Genomic DNA, 22,241 nt, shown 5'->3' on the forward strand with positions numbered 1-22,241 from the left:
AGTTAGATTCAGATGGTAAAAATCATATATCAAACTATGTGTCCACCTTAGAGATAATCACCATATTTATAATGAAAACATCATATTTAGAAATTATATTCATCATGTCATATAATAAAATACCATATTTATTTTTACTACAGTAAAGCTTTATTAAATTATTATGGGATCTTATTCAATGCATTCAGAATATTTACTTTTTAAAACAAACCAAAAATAGTTCAAACTTTGCTAAAATTATTGTTTTGAACAAGTATTAACTTAGACATTGTCAAAAATATATTATTTTAGTTAAAGTATTTGTTTCAATACTTTGTGCCTTTTGCCCCATACTGGTGAGCCTTTTACCCCATGTGTGGATGGAAAAACAAACTTTTATTATTTATTTTTTACACAAAATCTGGTGCTCCATCAATATTCAATAAAAACATATATATTTTTTGCAATCATACTCTATGAGGGAACTGAAAAGCACATTTTTCGTAGGGTGTGTCTTTAACCCCGTTGTACCCTATATTACCCTTTGCTCATGAGAAGTTGCTGGAGTGACCTGGAAAATAGAGGTTTTTTGTATAGTGCAATTTGAGCTAAAGAAACAATGTTACTGGTATAGTTGATGTCAAATTTATTTAACTTTTTTTGTGAACTTGCCAAGCAATTTTAGACATATCGGTCTTCCCCTATTCAAGTAGATAGGTGTTGGTTCTGACTGTCTGAAAAAAAAGGCTATGTAGGCTATTTAAATCAAGGTGATGTGCCCTTAATAACTCATGCCTGTCCACCACCCGGCATTGTTCTATCCCTGTATGTAGAAAAACTGCACCTCCAAAAACTGAGCATACCCTTTTAAAACTCAAGCTATTATGGATACCGGACTGAAATATTTTTTAATGACGTGCCTGAGGAATTGAACAAGGATGTTTTTGTTTAGCCGTCTAATTTCACAATGGAATCTTTTATTAATTATTCTCAAAATGCTGCTGGTTTTTCTAAATACCGTATATTGAAAGATATGACAGTGCCAAATTTGTTCTCATAGGCAACACCACATTGTACGTGTCACGTTTCAGTATGTTTGAGTTTTGTTTTGTGATCTTGGTTTCCCCTGTGTTTGTGATTTTGGTTCAGTCCTGTTAGTTTTCCCACTTTGTCTGATTAGTAATTCCCTTCACCTGTGTTCTGTTAATTATCATATTAGTCCCTGTTCATTTAAGCCTTGTGTTTTCCCTCAGTGTTTGTTGGTTGTCGTCTGTGTATGGTTGTGTCTCTGAATTCCTGGAGTTTGTTATTTTGTTCCTGAAGTTTATTTTGTAAATAAATCAACTACTTTGAATTTCCTGCATCCTCGTCTTCAGCTACCTGCACACAACCTGACAGAACGACCAATCCTTAAAAAAGCGAAATGAGCAGAAGGAAAAGGAACAACAAGTTGAGCCCCATGGAAAAACCTATCCTCTGCCAGAATGAGCTCTCTCTGGAGTAACATGCAGGGCTGTACATAGGCCTCTATGATGATGTGACTCAGAATGAAGAGGCACTTACAAGGAGTTTCTGGGGTGGACTGAAGGACCCACTAGCCCAAATAATTCTGGTAAAGGACCTAAAAATGTCCTTCTTGGAGTTTGTGGATCACACACTGTGGGCGTGTGGATCCAGCTTCCTCATAGAAGATCTCCCACTTCAATCAGTTCCAAGCCCGCCAGCGCCTGAGCCCATCGCCTGCCCGCCAGCGCCTGAGCCCATCGCCTGCCCGCCAGCGCCTGAGCCCATCGCCTGCCCGCCAGCGCCTGAGCCCATCGCCTGCCCGCCAGCGCCTGAGCCCATCGCCTGCCCGCCAGCGCCTGAGCCCATCGCCTGCCCGCCAGCGCCTGAGCCCATCGCCTGCCCGCCAGCGCCTGAGCCCATCGCCTGCCCGCCAGCGCCTGAGCCCATCGCCTGCCCGCCAGCGCCTGAGCCCATCGCCTGCCCGCCGGCGCCTGAGCCCATCGCCTGCCCGCCCCCATCGCCTGAGCCCATCGCCTGCCCGCCAGCGCCAGAGCCAGTCTTCGAGCAAGAGCCAGAGCCAGTCTTCGAGCAAGAGCCAGAGCCAGTCTTCGAGCAAGAGCCAGAGCCAGTCTTCGAGCAAGAGCCAGAGCCAGTCTTCGAGCAAGAGCCAGTGTCTGCTGTTCCTGAGCCGGAGCCAGTGTCTGCTGTTCCTGAGCCGGAGCAAAGTGTCTGCTGTTCCTGAGCCGGAGCCAGTGTCTACTGTTCCTGAGCCGGAGCCAGTGTCTGCTGTTCCTGAGCCGGAGCCAGTGTCTGCTGTTCCTGAGCCGGAGCCAGTGTCTGCTGTTCCTGAGCCGGAGCCAGTGTCTGCTGTTCCTGAGCCGGAGCCAGTGTCTGCTGTTCCTGAGCCGGAGCCAGTGTCTGCTGTTCCTGAGCCGGAGCCAGTGTCTGCTGTTCCTGAGCCGGAGCCAGTGTCTGCTGTTCCTGAGCCGGAGCCAGTGTCTGCTGTTCCTGAGCCGGAGCCAGTGTCTGCTGTTCCTGAGCCAATGTTTGTTTCTGTTTTTGTGTCTGTCCTTGTGGCCGCTAATGTTCTAGTGGCTACTGAGCCTGAGCCGGTGTCTGTTCCCGTTCCTGAGCCGGTGTCTGTTCCCGAGCCAATGTTTGTTTCTGTGTTTGTGTCAGTCTTTGTAGCTGTTACTGCTCTTGTAGCCGTTGATCCTGCACCAGAGCCTGCTGATCCTGTGCCAGTCCTGTCCAGCCCAGAGTTTCCTTTGCCACTGATCCCGCTTAGTTCAAGACCCTCTTTGCTGACGGACCCCTCCTTTCCTGTCAATTTCCCCATTAAAATTTTGGGGGGGCGCAGGGTCCGAGGGTCCCACAGTTCCGCCCTGAACGCCCGAGGGTCCCACAGCTCATCCCTGGACGCCCGAGGGTCCCACATCTCCGCCCTGGTCACGGCCACAGCTTGCTCCGTCGTGGCCACGCCCACAGCCTGCTCCGCCTGGACCGTCCTGGAGTCCAGGATGCCCACCCCTTTGGATGTTATACGGCGCGAGGATGCGCCTTCGGGGAGGGGGGAGGTACTGTCACGTTTCAGTATGTTTAAGTTTTGTTTTGTGATCTTGGTTTCACCTGTGTTTGTGATTTTGGTTCAGTCCTGTTAGTTTTCCCGCTCCGTCTGATTAGTAATTCCCTTCACCTGTGTTCTGTTAATTATCATATTAATCCCTGTTCATTTAAGCCTTGTGTTTTCCCTCAGGGTTTGTTGGTCGTCGTCCGTGTATGGTTGTGTCTCTGAATTTCTGGAGTTTGTTATTTTGTTCCTGAAGTTTATTTTGTAAATAAATCAACTACTTTGAAGTTCCTGCATCCTCGTCTTCAGCTACCTGCACGCAACCTGACAGTACGTTTATTTATTATCTTTAAGCGTGTTTGCCATTAATGTCAAGCCAAGAGACCAAGTGTCACACTGCAAAAAAAGTATTTTTTATTATTTTTTAATAATTCGTTGTTGACTAGTTTCCAAATAAAAAATATCTAAATATTCTTAAAATCTTAAAAACTTACCTGAAAAGCAACACTTATGATTTTTATATGTTGTATCCAAGTATATTTTGTCTTACCCCACTCAGATTTTTTTCTTTAATATTTGAAATGCTTGTGAAAACATCTGTGCAGTAAGACAAAATACAGTCATATTCAGTGTCTGGCAAAGTTACTTTTAAAAGTAATGCATTACAATATTGTGTTACTTCCTAAAAAAGTAACTAATTGAGTTAGTTACTTTTTATGGAAAATCATGCGTTATGTTACTTCCACGTAACTTTTTTGGAACCTTTTCTTTTTCTAGTTTATAAATTGTGGAATATGCTACATACATATCCATAATGTGCAGTATAGCTGCAGTGATCCTAGCCTAACCTACAGAAGAAAACAATCAGGGTTAATCAATGAGCAAGACAAACAAATGGAGGCGGAATAAATGTGTCGCCTTCTGTGCTGTTTACCAAGCAGCTGCTAAATAACCTTCAAGAGGGGAGATAGAGATGTGTCAGTGTGTGTGGTTAATTCACTCCTTATATTATGTCTTTCTGTACTGGTATACAATATAAAATCAATGTTTCCTGCAGATATCAAGCCCCTGTAAATCTGTACATTGTATGAGTATGTGCATGTTGCACTGTTTCCACCTGCTGTACATGAATTTTTCATATTCCCCACACAATTATTTATGAGAAAAAAATTCTGCTGTAGGGGACAATAAAGTTGATATAGCAATCGATCTTCACCACGCTGTCAATGGCTCCCTTGCACAGGGACTGTGCTGATACAGCAATGAATCCCTTTAAGTTTTCCCAGAAATACAGACGGCCCTGTTATTATGTTGTTGCCATGGCAGAAGCAAGAGCAAGAGTATACTGTGTTCTGATTGGCCCTCCAGAGGATTTCCCATAGGGAGGATCGGGTATTTTGGAAAAACTTTCACAATGGCAAATGTCGGCTTTTTAAAATGCTTTTACTGTGGTTGAGTTTAAACAATCTTAGCATTCCTGATGTTTCAGGTTACTGAACTGTATTTGACAACCCTTATTAGTCTAGTATATTAGACTTGTTTACATTAGAACTTTTAAAATGTCCAGTGCACAGACACAGACACAGACACAGAAAAAGTCGGTTGTCCCACATTAAAGCAGATACTGAGTAGCCTACCTCAGAAATGCAGTTCATCATTAAGACCAGAGTGCAATTGACTGTTATAATAACTTTACCATGTAATTGCTAGTTAAGGTAATTTAAAAGAGCAGGATCAGTAATAGGGACTGTTGCAGAGACCTGCATTGAGTAGGTGTAAAGGTGTGGATTGCTTATTAGTGCTTCCTCAGATTCAGCTACCTCAATTTCTAACGAAACCTCTGCACTTGTTGAATCTGTGATTTCCCTGGCGACCATCGGCATAACGCCAACCTCTTCACTCTAAGAATCAATGCAATCTGAGGCCTGCATTTTTTTCTGCATAATTTATTTATTTATTTCTGTTCAAGCCAATTATTCATCCATCTCTTTTATCTTGTTGTTTCTCTGTTTTCCACCTCTCTGCAAGTCTTATTCTGGAATCACGATGGGCTCCTCCTTACACCCAGCTACAATTTTTCATAATTGTCAGGGGTATTTATTTATGCTTGACATTTCATACAGTGATATTAGAGAATGAATTAGAAGAGCAGTAAAGCTTAATTGAATTTAACCCATCTGACATGATTTAATATGCAGCATTCTGAATAAGATTAGTGGTCAAGCTACTTAACATAATAATCCATATTAATATTCATAGGAACTGGAAAACATGACATTAATATATGTACATACTAGAGCCCATAAACATAAGCCTGGAAAGTTATAGAGATATCTTTAATGTGTGACCAAACAGGTGTCCCTTGTTGAAGAGAAAATGGGAAAAATCTTCAAATATATAAGCTTAAAAGGATAGTAAATAACAATTCTGTCATAATTTCTTTACCTTCATGCCATTCCAAACCTGTACATAACAAAATATATTTTGAAGAATGCTTGCTGCTGTGTTGGAAAGCTGCTCTGTTGGATTGAAATCTGGAGACCTGGAGGCCACTGAAGTACACTAAACCCATTGTCATATTTGTGGAACCAATTTGAGATGTGCTTTTATGACATGGTGCATTATCTGTGTCTAGTTCTTAGCTGGCATAAATGGAACCTGGCCTAGTCTTCTGATGCTATAACGAAAACACTTCAAGGTTTGACACTTTGTCCATTCACAGGTACAATAGGTCTAGAACCATTGTACCGTCTATATTTCAGCTACTTTTGACTTCCTGTCAACATGAACCAGTCTGGCCATTTCTAACCTCTCTTATTGCCTATCTCTTAAAGATGTTTTACCCACAGAACTACCTTTCACTGAATTTGTTTGTTGTTAGATCACATTCTTCCCCACATTTCTTCTGTATGCTTATACTTCAAGTTGTTACCAAAAGATTTGCATACAGGTGACCTCATAAAATGACCAATGTGTTTAATGGTTTGGTTGGTTTAGCATGGTCTAGTTAGCTCCTGCTGGTAGGTGTTGTAACATTATCTAGTTTAAAAAAAACTTGTTTCCCTACTGATGGCTATTAAAAATGTACTTTAATGCATAAAAAGTACTGCCCAATTTTTGGAGGGCTCTTAAATGGGTTAATTGTACTTTTTGTTATGTATTCTTAACAGACAGTGGTATTTTTTTGTCAATTTATGTGTTTCAAGTCATAAAATAAAGAGTAAAGGGACTAGAACTGTGCCATCAGCCAATCAGTATTGTGACGATGTCATTTCCTTGTAAGTCCAAACTAATTAATCATATTGTATTTATGGCTCAGGTGACTGACTTGAAATCATCTGTGGTTAACAATTATGGCAAAACAAATAATGGAAAAGGAAAAATGGTAAAGAAAGCAAACTAGTTGAAATTTCACTAATAGTCAGATCCCAATACATGTATAGCCTGGGCTTCCCCATGCTGCCTTGCCTTGATTTTATTCACGCTGCTAGGCAGACTGGATTGCATGGACCAGATTTTCGCCTCAGCAAGGGGGCCAATCACAGAATGGGGAGGGAGTAGCAAGACGATGACGACGTCTATAGAGACAGAGCGCAACGCGTCATAATCTGAAGACCACGCCCACTTCTCTACATATGACTAATTAAAAATTAACCACAAAAACATAACTTGCTTAATCGGGGATATCTGGGGATCCAACCGTCTCCATTGACTTTGCATTGCGAGAGGCTGCCTCCTTGACATATAACAAAAGACAGAAAAATGCCTAAAAGCTGCTGTGTGACAAGGTATACAGCAAACAATATAAAAAAACCCAGAAATATATGTTTATAAGCTTCCGAACCATAAAAGCCAGCCTTTAAGGAGACAAAAGTGGATACAGACAATAAGACGTGAAGCATCAGCAGGAAGAATGGGTAAATTGTGGGATCCTGACACTCAGTATGTCTACGTGTGCAATAAACATTTTGTCACTGGCTGTAGCGGAGATAGCGTGGGTGCTTAGGTGCGGCTGCCACAGGGCCCCGTGCCAATTAGGGGCCCCTCAAACGCCGCTGATCTTGCGTCACTGACATAGAGTGCCGAAGTGACTGCAGATGTAAAATAGCCTACGACTAACTCTGGTACAATGCATCAAATGGCAACATTTATGTTTGAAATTGTACATGGTCTCTAATAAATAATTTTAAAAAAAATTAAAAAAAAGTTTTTTGTTCCGGCTAACTCTGGTACAATGCATCAAATGGCAACATTTATGTTTGAAATTGTACATGGTCCCTAATAAAAAAATAAAAATAAAATAATAAATATCTATAATATAAAATAAAATCGCAAAAAATAAGATGTGTTCAACAAAGAGTTGTGACCCTTACACGTTTTGTCTACAAGTTAATCCGAAATTTATACATTTTGAAGCCTATATAAAGTTTAAAAAACCACAAACAGACACAAGTCAAGTTTAAAAAACCACAAGCAGCTGGTATTACTGGTGTGTTTTATGTCATAGATCAAAACGTGAAAATATTTAGAGGCTTTGTTAACCACAGACCTTATTTCAGGCGATTTAGCAAAAACCCATTCAAAAAACCCATAGACTTTAGCGCGAGGGAACCGGAAGTGCTAAAATGCTAACTCACTTCCGCGTTTTGGCCTACAAAGTGATGTCATAACTTCGGCACTCTATAGACAAAGTACACCCAGCAAACACATTGCGTTGCGGCAACGTCTGTGGCACGTTGCATTTCTGCTATGGCAACGTCGTTGTCTAAGTGCTCGCAACATTGTAACAATGTAGAATTGTAAGATGCAACAGGGCTGTAGCAACGTTGTTGCGCGACATTCAGCAACTGAGAGACGACGTTCTGACAATTAGCCTACATTATTTAGTATGCTAGATATAGATATCCCCCATTTAGCAAGTTATGTTTTTGTGTTTAATTTTTAATTAGTCATACGTAAGATAATTGCATACTTTTAAAATATTGTTTATCCTTATTCTTTATGGGCCTGACAGGAAATTAATTATAATCAACACCTGCAAGTGTACACTTTGAAGAGTAAAAATGACATAGAAGGTTAGCTAATTCAACTTTATTAAGCATATGGTAATCAAATTGCACTTACAAAAGCACTTACAAATTGCACTTACACATACATTTGTGACAAAAGAAGGCTATACAGGGAGTGACTAACGTTAACTAGCATGAGCAGATATGAAAATCTAGCAAAGAAACGAACGAGACGACAAATCAAAGGAAAAATAAACAGATGTGTGAGCAGTTACAAAAAAAATGTTTCTCACTGTGCGTTTCCAAAAAAAAGGAAAAAACATTATGCAACAAGTAGCCTACGCGCTTCAGTCGCTGCCTGTTCAAGGAGTGCTGAAATCAATTACTCATCATCAAAGTCATGTTGGCTTCATTATGGCTTATAACTTTAGGCATAAAGTTAAATATTTGTCATACCTGACCAGAAAATGTTCAAATAAATGTCACAATAGACAAGTTGTAGGTTGTGTCAGGGGCGGCCCCAGAGAATTTTTAACGCAGGTACTGAGGAGATCATTGACAGGGGGAGCTGTGCAATTATATTGGCCAAGCCTATTGTATATTTAAATACTATTATTAAATTAGCAAAACTTAAATATTTAATATTAAATTATTTTAATTATCCCAATTAAAGTTTTAATTTGACTAAATTGAATAAGCACAACATTCAGCATTCAATCAAATATTCTTAAAGATTTATTATTAATAATGTTATTTCAACATAATATCTCGTTATTTCGACATAATATGTGTGCGTGCAATATAAGTAGAGAGTAGCCTGGCCTATTTTTTTTCATTTGGAATTGTTTGGTTTAAAGATTTCATTGCAAGCTTTCTATAGATATATTTCTCATGTGTGTGAGGCATAGTTTCGGTGAATTAATGATGAGATGGGCTCAAGTTCACGTGCAATGCAAGTGTCCGCGCCTGCGCCTCCATGTCATGATTACATTGTCTGCTATATTTGCTTCTTATTTATTAAATCCAGGCAATTGGTTGATGTTTTTTTTTAATTAAGATACAATTTATACAAAATGAAATTCACTTTAAAGAAAGGCTTTCTACAAAACACAACATATAGGCCAATGAGTCAAAATCATGTCTGACCCACTTCATGTCTCCTGAAATATTGCACATCGATATCTTACTCATGCTGTTCACTTTTCATAATCAACATAGATGGAAAAAAAACATTATAATATTTTAACAAATATGAAACTAAATGCACTTATTTAATGGCTACAACACGTAGGCTATACAGTAGTAGGCCTACAGACTCTCTATTTGTACAAATTGCTGCACATTCATTTAATTATGAATTTTGCACGTTGGAAGGCATTTTTTGTGCATATCTGCAACATTTATCAAGTTCACGGATAATTGTGCGTGCATTTAATAATCATTATGATACTAAATTCATAATAAAGTAGGTTATAGGCTACTATGTACAAAAAATCAGATGAGCCCAGAATATTAATGCAACGTGTTTAATTAGCCTACAAATTAAGCATTTTCCTCCCATAGAAAACCATTATAAGAACGCTTGGCTTAATGCAGATTAGAATGTCCCAGCATATGTCGAAATAACAAGAGTGCTGAAGCACCTGCTAGCCCCTCCCTAGTGCCGCCCATGGGTTGTGTTTGTATAATTCCATATCTTATTTAGCTGAAGTAAATTAAACGCAATTCTCACGTATCCTTGCTTGATGATGAATGAGACGGCCCAGCGGTTGGTTGAAATTTAAACAGGGGAGTGACGAGTTCAAATGTTGTCCAGTGGTTGTCCAGACACTGCCGTTCCCGCTGTGGTAAATTGCTATAGAATAGTTACAAAAATGGAGAGAAAATATAAATCGGGCGCATTAAAAAGAAAAGAAAGAGATTGTAGGAAAAGTGTGGTAGCATCGTGTGCTCCTCTCACATCGTACTTCTCATCATCATCTTCATCATCCACAACTCAACACTGTCAAAATTATAATAATACCGTTAACATTACTCAGTCATCGATACTTAACGTTACTGCTAGTGCTAGCCCTACAAGCCTGACACCAGCTAACGATGAGGCTAACAGCGGTCAAGCCCAGCAAAGCCCGGAGGGGGGCGATTGTCACCTCGTCCGTCACGGATGCCTCTGGCCCGAGCAAATATTTTACGTTTATTTTTTAAAGGTTTTAGTTTTAAAATGACATGGTAGCAAAGGGACCCATTATGAAGCATCGCCCCCACTGTACTGAGAGTCTAGCTCTGCCCCTGGTCACTCTTAAGTCAAATATCCAAATATCAATTTTATATATTATATTTATGTAAGCTAAGCAATATCATGTCACATTCCAGTGGGCGTAGTTCTCAGAGTAGTTCGAGTACTAGTTGCGCTCTGTCTCAATTGATCCACTTTTATGTCCTGAAACAAACCGTTTTTTGGGGTCGACAGCTTATAAAAAATTATTTCTGGGTTATTTAGCTTGTTTGCTGTACACATTGTCACACAGCAGCTTTTAGACATTGTTTTGTTTTTTGTTATAAGTCATAAATGACAAAGAGGCAGCCTCTCGCAATGCAAAATCAATGGAGACGGTTGGATCGTCAACCCCCCCCCCCCCTGTTGTGGGCGTGGCCTAAATACGATCTCTCTCTATGCAACACACCGAAGCAGTTTGTTTATACCTATGGATCGGACATGGCAGCAGACGCGAAGTAAACTTTCGATGCAGCCTTAGATATTGTTCTAAGTAGTTTAGTTAAATCTCTGACCCATCGTCTTCGTCCTCGTCTAATTTCTGTCGCTCTACAAACGTCATCTGGTATAATTAAAACGATTGGCTATGTGCTACGTACAGGCGCATTTGATAGAGATTCGTAGCACCCAATAAACGGCGTTGGGCATTCGTAAACCATGCCTCAAATACGAGAAAATGAACATGTGGTTCCCAGACCCACGTCTCAATGAGACTAGGTCTGACATTAGCCAGGCTAATCCCAATATCTATCTATCTATTAATTACAGGAACATCTGTCTGTCTGTCTGTGTGTCTGTGTGTCTGTTATTCGCATATCTCTCGAACCGTTAGTCCGATGGATTTCAAACTTGACAGGTATCTTGCTACGGGCTCAAGTAAGTGCAGTGCCAAGTTTGAGATTGTTTGATTAGAAATGCAAAAGATATCGGTAAATATATCTGTAAAAGAAGCCAGCTGATTCAGTGTTGCCGCGGTCATTCCCTGTGTGCACAAATCCAGCACTGGTGACGGTCCCATTTCCTAAAAGAGCAACACGGGTGTGAGTGTGTCTTTCTCAAGATGCCATTCCATCCATGCGTTTCTGGGTGCGGTAAAGCTCTGTCCCCCTCTGACGGTCACGAAATATCGTGTGTTAGGGCTTATAGCAAGTGAGACAGCTTTCGTGGATGAGTCATGTTCCCGTTGCGGGAATATGACCATCTCGGTGTTGAGATCGAGACTCGCCTACGTCAAAAGCGTATGTGCCGTCCCTGCCTCTGGGCCCCGCCCTAGCCCTTCTTCTGGGTTACCTTCCCAGAGAAAGACCAGGGTGCCGTCCAAGCTGGGTGATCTGAGGATTACAGTGAGGGGTGATCCGCTCGGCAAAGCCCCGTGGATCCCTCACTCCTCTTACACACCGCAACCGGCGGAACTCCCAAATGAACCTGCTGGTCCCTCTGTAGTAGACCGACCAGCTGTTTCATTTGGGGCCCCCCCAGGGGATAGTTTGTCTATCGCAGCATCAGAAGGGAAGCTGGACTCCGGAGATGACGACTCGGCTGCGCTGCCTCCCTCTGGGAGACCAGCGTTGCCCGAGCCAGATCCAGAGATGTCAGCTATGCTGAAAAAGGCCGCCGAGGCGGTAGGGCTCGTATGGAACCCTCCACCGTGTCCCGAGCCGTCTCGGTTGGATGATTAGTTTCTCGGGGTGGGCCGGGCTGGTTCTCAAAAGCCTTTCTTTCCTGAAGTGAATGAGGAGCTTACGAGGGCGTGGACGGCACCTTTCTCTATCAGAAACAGCCTAAGTAGCTCCTCCCCCCTCCAGTGGAGAGGTCTGTCGCGATGCAACTGTGTCTGGCGGCCGCTGCCTCCTGAAGAGGTGATCCTCGTCACCCCTCTAAAGCCTGTAAGTTCTCATCCACTTTCACGGGCAAGGCTTACAAAGCTTGTGGGCAAGCCGCTTCCTCTCTGCATGCCATGCAGTTGCTCCAGGTCCACCAGGCCCAGACACTCATGAACTTACACGAAGGTAGTCCGGACCGTGAGCTCATGGGAGAGCTCCGCACTGCAACCAACCTCGCCCTCCGGGGCACAAAGGTTTGCAGCTTGCGCTATCGGTACGGCGATGTCCACACTTGTGGTCCAGGAGCGCCATCTCTGGCTCAACCTGGCTGATATGAGAGAAGTGGACATGGTTCGATTCCTGGACTCTCCCATTTCTCAGGTTGGGTTATTCGGTGACGCTGTGGAGAATTTTGCTCAACAGTTCTCTGCAGCCCAAAGGGCAGACGGAGGCCATCCGGCACATCCTGCCATGGCGGGACGCTGCTGCCTTCACCCATCTGCCAGGGACAGATCCTCCGCCTGCCCGTCACCGAGGGCATCCACCTGCAGCCGCCTCAGCTCCCACCGGACCATCGCAGCAGCCTACACCCAGGTCCCGACATGGAGCCGGCCGCAGAAGGGCCGGCCAGCCCGTCCCAGGCCCTACCAAGCCAGGTGGTAAGCGACAGCGGAAACGTTGAACCTGGACGGGCCCCCCAGGGATGGAGAGGTTGCTCTTTGTCAGTGTTTGGAATAACGCCATTTAAAAGAACGGCGTTAGGTAACGATGTTATTCTTTCAGTAACGGGGTAATCTAACTAATTACTTTTCCTTGAAATATGATTTTCGAAAGTCAAGTTGCGGTCTAGTATAACACCCAGGTCTTTTACTGTAGTGGATAAAGTAACAGGACATCCTTCTAAATTAAAGTTGTATTGTAAGGGATTTTGTGAGTAGTTTTTTGGACCAATAAGAAATACCTCCGTTTTATCTGAATTTAATAGCAGGAAATTACACGTCATCCAGCATTTTATATCATTTAGACACTCTGTCAAGTTAGATAAGTCAGTGTTTTCATCTGGTCAGGATGAGATATATAATTGAGTGTCATCAGCATAACAGTGGAAATTAATTCCATGTTTTCTTATAATATTACCAAGTGGCAGCATGCATATTGAGAATAGCAGAGGGCCTAGCACAGATCCTTGCGGCACTCCATAGTCTACTGACATTATCTTCGATTTTTCCCCATTTAAACAGACAAAATGATAACGGTCTGATAAGTACGATCTAAACCAGCTTAATGCCTGTCCCTGAACACCAGTGTAGTTTTGTAGTCGATCCAAGAGTATTTTATGATCTATAGTGTCGAACGCAGCGCTAAGATCGAGTAGAACTAGTATTGAGGTACGGCCTTGGTCAGAAGCTAAAAGTAAATAATTTGTAATTTTGACTAGCGCAGTTTCTGTGCTATGATGCGGTCTGAATTCCGACTGAAATTTTTCATAGATATCATTTTCTTGCAAGAAAGAGCACAGTTGAGCGGACACCATTTTTTCTAGTATTTTAGACATAAATGGAAGATTTAAGATGGGTCTGTAATTTGCTAAGTTATTTGGATCTAATTGCAGTTTCTTAATGAGAGGTTTTAGTACTGCCAGCTTGAATATTTTTGGAACAAGACCTAAAAATAAAGACGAGTTAATAATATTAAGAAGAGGCTCTTCGACTACAGGTAACACTTCTTTCAGTAGTTTAGTGGGTATTGGATCTAATAAACATGTTGTTGGTTTAGATGCAATGATAAGTTTATTTAGCTCTTCCTGTCCTATAGTTGTAAAGCGGTGTAGTTGTTCTAGAGGGGCCATAATTGAGGCTGAATCATAAGACACCATAGAGGATTGTACATTTACAATTGTGTTTCGGATGCTTTCTATTTTCTCATCGAAGTAATTCATAAAATCATTACTACTATATTGTAACGGAATGTTTTTCTCTGGTGATGTCTGTTTATTTGTTAGTCTAGCTACGGTGTTAAATAAAAACCTTGGATTATTTTGGTTATTTTCTATTAGCTTGCGGAGATGCTCAGCCCTGGCTGCTTTTAGAGCCTTTTTATAACGTGACATACTGTCTTTCCACGCGATTCTAAAGACCTCTAAATTAGTTTGTTTCCATTTACGCTCTAAGTTACTCTCTTGATAGCATGCGTAGCACTGTTGTACAATGGTGCTTTAGTTTTCTCTCAAACCTTTTTTAATCTAATTGGTGCAACAATTTCTAATGTACTAGAGAAAATGGTGCTCAAACTGCTAGTCATTTCCTCTAGTTCATCTGTTTGTTTGGGTTCACTGAGCAGCTGAGATAGATCAGGTAAGCTATTTGAGAATCTATCTATAGTGGTTTGAAGGATTGTTCTGCCTGGTCTAAAACGTGGCGTAACATGACAAATTTCATCAGTACGTATTATGCAAGTTACCATGTAATGATCAGTGAGATCGTCACTTTGCGGTATAATATTTATATCAGTTGGATTGGTTCCATATGATATAATTAAATCTATTGTATGATTTAGACGATGAGTGGGACCACTGACGTTTTGCGTGACCCCAAAGTAGTTTAATAAATCTGTAAATGCAGCCCCTAACGCATCATTTGTATTATCTACGTGTATGTTAAAGTCTCCAACAATTATTGCTTATCGACATTGACCAATAGATCTGAGAGAAAGTCTGCAAACTCTTTTAGGAAATCAACATATGGCCCTGGAGGTCTATATACGGTAGCCAAGGCTAGAGATAATATGGATTTGTTTCTTACATCTAAGAGCGTAACATTTAGCACAAGCACTTCAAACGAATTAAACCTGTGACCTGTTTTCTGAGTAACATTAAGAATATCTCTATAGATTGTTGCAACACCGCCGCCACGACCGATCAGACGGGGCTCATGCTTATAACAGTATCCTGGTGGAGTAGACTCATTTATACATCTCTTTTTTTTATCTTTTTCAGTTTGGAGAAGGACTCAGTCCAACACGTCTCTTCAAGAACGAGAGTGTGTTCGGCTGGTGCTGTGTAGAATTTATAAAGGGTCTCACTGAAAGAACTTTCAGAGGCTCCTGGGGCATTTGGCAGATGCAGCCGCTTGGCTTCCTCCATATGAAGACCGCTTCAGCGCTAGCTTCATGATCATGTCCCGAGGTGACTGTGGCAAAGCAGCACGTCCTGTGTGACAACAGTTCACCCCGGCCTGCTGCCAAACCCTCACCGACTGAGGGGCCATGTAAAAAGGGCGTGCTTTAACGGAAGCCTGGGCGACCTCCGACTGCATGGGCATTCGTGCCTCGAGTTGTTGCAGTTCACCTCACTTTGAGCCACCGCTGCTCAGCGAGCTGGTACTGGTCTGAAAAGACAACATTGCGGCCGTTGCGCTAAGCTTCCCTCGCATGTCACAACTCACCCGTCACCTCCTCCTTGGAGTCAGAAGCTTCTGAGATTGCTTCATTCCACTATTTTTTTACGGCCTGCTCAATCGTGCCGCCAACGAGCCTCACGACAGTCATGGCCAGGGAGAGAGAAGAATCCATCCCATGGAGGTCCAGCTGCGCCGGGACCACTTCGGGGCCGCATAGTTACATCTGTTGCCTCTCCGGATTCGTTCCCCTGCCATTTGCGTATTTCTGTCCAAGCGAACAACCCTTGGACAGACAGTGGCTCTCAGCTGGCCCCAGGGGCCCTGCAGAAATGCATTCCCCAGTGAGCCTTCTAAAAAAGCGGCTATGCGATTCATTCATCACTCCGAGTTATGCTCGGCTCCTCAGTGAAAAAAGCAACTAATGCGTGCATCCACTTCCGTATTTATAACCACGCCGCAGGGGCGGAGTGTGTGATGCGAATCACGCACGGCAATTCCAATGGCTCATTCAATAGTGCTCGAAGAGGATTGGCTCCCTAGCATGATCCCCATTCAGTCGACGTCGACTACGTCCTCCATTCCCTCCTTCAGGAAACGGGGGTTGCATACGCAACCAGGACGTTCACTGTGTAGCCTGCTCCCTGAACTGTGTAGTTCAATTTTCCATATTTATTGTATGTCATTATGTCAGTAGCAGTATTTGCTTTCTACCATGCACAAATAAAAATGTCACTGAAGTTTTGCTGTTTAATTGTAACAATGAGCACTCAAACACACCAAACAAACAATTACTAAAAACACACACAAAAACTGATTTTGCACAGGCACTTTTCACTAGTATATATTAAATCCAGAAATCTACAAAAACAGTATGTAGAATGGCATGTACTATATGGCAGGTCAAATCTTTTCAATTTCAATTATTTTTTCATATCCTTCTTACTATGAGCATTATGACAACGCATGCCTCCTGTTTGTATTATGTGACATTTCTGCTTTCACATGGATGTGAAAAAGTCAGGTGATGGAACAACAAAAGCGTGTCAGTCAAACGGTGTAGTACAGCCATTTAAGATTCTCAGGGAGTGTGAGCAGCAGGGGCGTTTAATCTCAAGGGCCAAGGGTTTCTCTTCAGACATGGGCAGAGGAGAACATGACTGGGATAAGAATGGAACTGAAAAGGTTGCTGCATTCACAAACTCTCATGGGTTACTCAGCAGAGATAGAGAGCTTAGAGTCAAGGCAAGTTGCAGTAGCATTCCTTTGCTCAAAATACCCCAAAAACGTTTCAAGTAGTTGGAAAGGTTTGTTTTGTAAATGCTTTATTTATAGCCTGTGTACGCATAAATTCATCAGCAGAAAGGCACTTTTAGTCTGTCCTCTTTTGTCTATTTTCTGCAGACTCCTACTTCATTATAAATCTTGGCACATGGGTTTCATCTCTGCCTAGTATACATTAGCTCAGTATTAATTCACTAAATTCCCCTGCATAGAGGATTGTAAAGGTGCTCTGAGATGTTTTGCCTTTATTTATTTATTTCTCTTTCTTTCTGCTTCCTCGTTGCTGTCCCTATCCTCTCTCTTGATGATTTCACTCAAAATGAAAGTTGTATCTAGTGATGAACTCTCAACTTAAAATATTGATTGAAACATTATAGCACACATACACAAATTGCATGAAATACTGCGACATAACCACATCGAACGGCACGCCACAGAACCAATCATTATGAGAACCAATGGGGTTAACATTAGTTGATATTTGTTTGAGAATGAAAGGTTAAATTTGGCCGGGATACAACTATTTGAAAATCTGGAAGTGTGCAAAAAAATCTAAACATTGAGAAAATCTCCTTTAAAGTTGTCCATTTATGTTTGCGATTTTGCTGCATCCACTCACAAAAATATATATTTTTAATATATTTATGGTAGGAAATTTACAAAATATCTTTCATGGAACATGATCTATACTTAATATCCTAATAATTGTTGGCTATTTGTCACGGTTCATAAATCCTGTCTCCTTCTTGTCTCGTGTTTCTGTTGTTGTGTGTGTGTGTGTGCTGATTAGGTGGGCGTGCCGGCTCATTAGCGATCATCAGCGATCATCTCATCACTCCCATCACCAGCTGCAGCTCATCTCATCATGTATATATACTCATCACTTTCTCATCTCCGTTGTCAGATCGTTGTTTGTGGGTTCCCGGTGTGTGTGTTCCAGTCAGCGTCTCGAGTCTTGTGACTTCCTTGTTCCATCCTTGTTCCTGTTCATGTTCCTGTGGATTTAAGTTGGATTATTCTCATCTCTGGACTCTGTTCACTGCACTGCTGCACTCTCTTCACCAAGTTCATCTGATCATCGGGGTCCCTGCGCCACTAACCTGTCTTCTCTGGACTTTACCTGTTACTACTTCAATTATAAATAAAGAGTTTCACTTGCACCTTGCTTCCTTCTCTCAATCCCTGACAGAACGATCTGACCAAGACATGGAAGCAGGGAGTGGCTCTTCAAGTTCACTGGATGCATTCGTGAACAGCAGCATACAGAGAATTGACACTCCGGAGAAAAACCTCAACGATGCAGCTCGCGCCGTTCAGGCTTTAGTGGCGCAGGTGTCCGGGCTCACCCAACAGATCCAACAGCTTCAAGTTCCCACTGCGCCACCCGCACCGCCGATTCCCCCACCACCACCACCCCCAGCGGAACCCTCCCAGTCAGAGCCTCGTCTGCCGGTTCCCGTGTCCTATTCAGGTGAAGCTAACTACTGTCAAGCTTTCTTAACCAGATGTACAATGCATTTCTCTCTCCAACCCAGGACATTCCAGGAAGAGTGAACCAAGGTTGCGTTTGTCCTGACATTGCTGTCTGGGAGGGCGGCGCTACGGGGAACGCAGTGTGGGAAAATCAGGACGAATGCTGCTCCTCGTTCCATAGGCTCTCCGACGAGATGCGACGCGTGTTTGATCGCGCCATTGTGGGAAGAGAAGCTGCTAGGGTGCTGGCGGATTTACGGCAAGGAGAGAGATCCGTATCTGACCTTTCGATTGAGTTTCGAACCCTAGCAGCAGAGAGCCAATGGAACGAGGAGGCGCTGTGGGACATGTTCCTGCACGGGCTGGCTGAGAGTATACGCACGTCTTTCACGAGTAGATCGACGATTTCAACCTAACCGTCCTTCTGGAGGGATCGAGGAACAGCGTTCTGGAGTCGGGGGCGCGGTCAGCCCTGTTTACGATCCTGAGCCCATGCAGGTGGGTCGAGCCCGGCTTTCCAGTTGTCCGTTAACAGGCCCAGCCCGACAGTAAGTATAAGGCTACTGTAGGGTGGGATCTCTGCCGAGAAGACCTCATCCACATCTACTCTCCTTCCGGTAAGACTCCGATGGTCAACTCACCTCCAAGATTGTCAGGCACTTCTGGATTCAGGGGCTGAAGGTAATTTCATGGACCACACATTTGCACGCAAATTTCAAGTTCCCCTCAGACCCCTTTCACATCAGATTGCAGTACACGCCCTCAATGGTCAAAGACTCCCCACATTTCACTGACCACCAAAGACATCACCCTCGTCACATCAGGCAATCATACCGAGACCATCTCCTTTTACATTCTGGACACTCCTCTTGCACCCATCGACCTTGGTCACCCCTGGCTCACCCGTCACAACCCCAAAATAGACAGGCAGCTGAAATCTGTGTCGGCGTGGAGCAGTTATTGTCATAAGTCTTGTCTTGTGTCTGCTTGTCCGTCTGTTTCTGTTCCTGTGTTTCAGGAGGAGGCAGTGGATTTATCTAACGTGCCCACGGAGTACCTGGACCTGAAGGAGGTGTCCAGTAAGTCTCGGGCTGCTTCTCTTCCCCCGCATCGTCCCTATGACTGTGCTATAGAGTTATTACCAGGTACGTCTCCGCCTAAGGGCAAGTTATATTCACTCTCTGTCCCAGAGAGAGAGGTCATGGAGAAATACATTTCTGATTCTCTAGCAATGGGGTTCATCCGCCCTTCCTCATCTCCAGCAGGGGTGGGGTTCTTTTTTGTGGGGAAGAAGGATGGATAATTGCGACCTTGTATTGATTACCGGGGGTTGAACAACATCACGGTAAAGAATACTTATCCTTTGCATTTGATGTCTTCAGCTTTTGAGAGGTTGCAGGGAGCATCTATCTTCACGAAACTGGATTTACGGAATGCTTATCATTTGGTCTGCATCAGGGAGGGGGGTGAGTGGAAGACCCCCTTTAACACCCCCAGGGGGCACTTTGAATACTTGGTTATTCCTTTCGGCCTTTCCAACTCCCCAGCGGTCTTCCAGGCACTTGTCAAGGACGTATTGCGAGACATGGTCGATCAGTTCATATATATCTACCTGGACGACATATAGATTTTTTCATCGTCTCTCCAGGAACACGTGCAACACGTCTGACAAGTGCTTCAGAGGATGCTAGAGAATGGGCTTTTTGTCAAGGCGGAGAAATGCGCTTTTCATGCACAGTCAGTTCCTTTTCTAGGCTACATCATCTCGGTTGAGGGAATGCGCATGGATCCTGAGAAGGTTAAGGCTGTGGTGGATTGGCCATTCCCGTAAGGCCCTACTGAGGTTTCTGGGGTTCGCCAATTTCTACCGACGTTTTATTAGCAATTTCAGCCAACTAGCCGCGCCTCTGACCGCGGCGACCCCAGACCAGAACGACGTTCAGGTGGTCAGACGCAGCCGAGGCTGCGTTTGCCAAACTGAAGGGTTGCTTCGATTCAGCCCCCATCCTGATAACCCCTGATCCTTCACGTCAGTTCATGGTGGAGGTCGATGCATCAGAGATGGGGGTAGGTGCAGTGCTATCCCAGCGTTCTACTTCAGACGACAAGATGCATCCTTCGCGTTATTGTCTCATCATTTATCCCCTGCCGAGCGCAATTATGACATTGGCAACAGAGAGTTGTTGGCGGTCAAGTTAGCATTGGAGGAATGGCGCCACTGGTTAGAAGGGTCGGGGGTACCTTTTACCGTCTGGACTGATCACAAGAACTTGGAATACATTCGGACTGCTAAAAGACTAAACTCCAGGCAGGCTCGGTGGGCTCTTTTTTTCTGTCGTTTTGATTTTACTCTCTCGTACCGCCCGGGTTCCAAGAACACCAAACCCGATTCTTTATCGCGGATTTTTTACGAACGCCCATCTACTCCCGAGTGCATTTTACCAGAGACCCTATTCATCTCTACACTCACATGGGAGATCGAATCGAAGGTCAAGAAGGCCTTAGAAGGGGTCACGCCTCCGACCCGTTGTCCACCGAATCGTTTATTTGTGCCTGAGGGTTTACGGTCCAACGTCATTGAGTGGGGACACTGTTCCAATGTGGCTTGCCATCCTGGGGTCAATCGCAATTAGTTTTTAGTCAAGCAACGATTCTGGTGGCCTCTCATGGCTCGCGACGTTCACAGTTTTGTCTTGGCTTGCTCAGTTTGCGCCACGGGTAAGACTTCCCATCGGCCCCCAGATGGGTTACTTCAACCGCTGCCGGTGCCTTCGAGACCCTGGTCCCACATCGCTCTAGATTTCATCACCGCCCTCCCAGGGTCACATGGTAGTTTTGACCGCGGTGGACCGGTTCTCGAAGAATTGGTCCAACTGAGCGAGCAAACCAGGATTTGGAGAGAATGTTGCAATGTTTAGGGCCCAAGAATCCTTCCTCTTGGAGTCAGCAACTGTCTATGGTGGAGTACGCCTACAACACGTTGCCAGTGTCATCCACGGGCCTATCACCGTTTGAGTCTAGTGTAGGATACCAGCCACCAATTTTTCCTAGTCTGGAATCCGAAGTCGCGGTCCCCTCTGCCCACGCCTTTGTCAAGAAGTGTCACCGCACTTGGACTAGAGCCCGTGAGACTCTACTCCAGATGGGGGCGCGCACCAAGGCCCAAGCCGATCGCCACCGGCGTAGGCGTATACGTCGTCGGTTCCAAAGTGTGTTCCAAGCTTGCACCTAAATTCATTGGCCCGTTCTCTGTCACTTAAATCATTAGTCCGGTGAGAGTCTTCCTCAATCTTCCTCCAGTGTACAGGAGGATTCATCCCGTCTTTCATGTATCCAAAATTAAGCCCGTTTTCTTTGCTCGCATTAATCCGCCAGTCCCGGTCAGTTATTGTCTCGTGTTTCAGTGTGTGCTGATTAGGTGGGCGTGCCGGCTCATTAGCGATCATCAGCGATCATCTCATCACTCCCGTCACCAGCTGCAGCTCATCTCATCATGTATATATACTCATCACCTTCTCATCTCCGTTGTCAGATCGTTGTTTGTGGGTTCCCGGTTTGTGTGTTGCAGTCAGCATCTCGAGTCTTGTGCCTTCCTTGTTCCTGTTCATGTTCCTGTGGATTTACGTTGGATTATTCTCATCTCTGGACTCTCTTCACCGCACTGCTGCACTTTCTTCACCAAGTTCATCTGATCATTGGGGTCCCTGCGCCACTAACCTGTCTTCTCTGGACTTTACCTGTTACTGCTTCAATTATAAATAAAGAGTTTCACTTGCACCTTGCTTCCTACTCTCAATCCCTGACACTATTGCCACAAATATACCCGTGCGACTTGTGCCTGTTTTTGTGGTCCAGGGTCGCATATGGATAAAAACAGCTGAAATAATCTTCAAAATATCTGCCTATGTGTTTCACAAAGGATGTCAT

Source organism: Siphateles boraxobius, unplaced genomic scaffold (genome assembly GCF_051911475.1).
Source record: "Siphateles boraxobius isolate OS27281-9 unplaced genomic scaffold, OSU_SipBor_1 119, whole genome shotgun sequence".
NCBI lineage: Eukaryota > Metazoa > Chordata > Actinopteri > Cypriniformes > Leuciscidae > Siphateles > Siphateles boraxobius.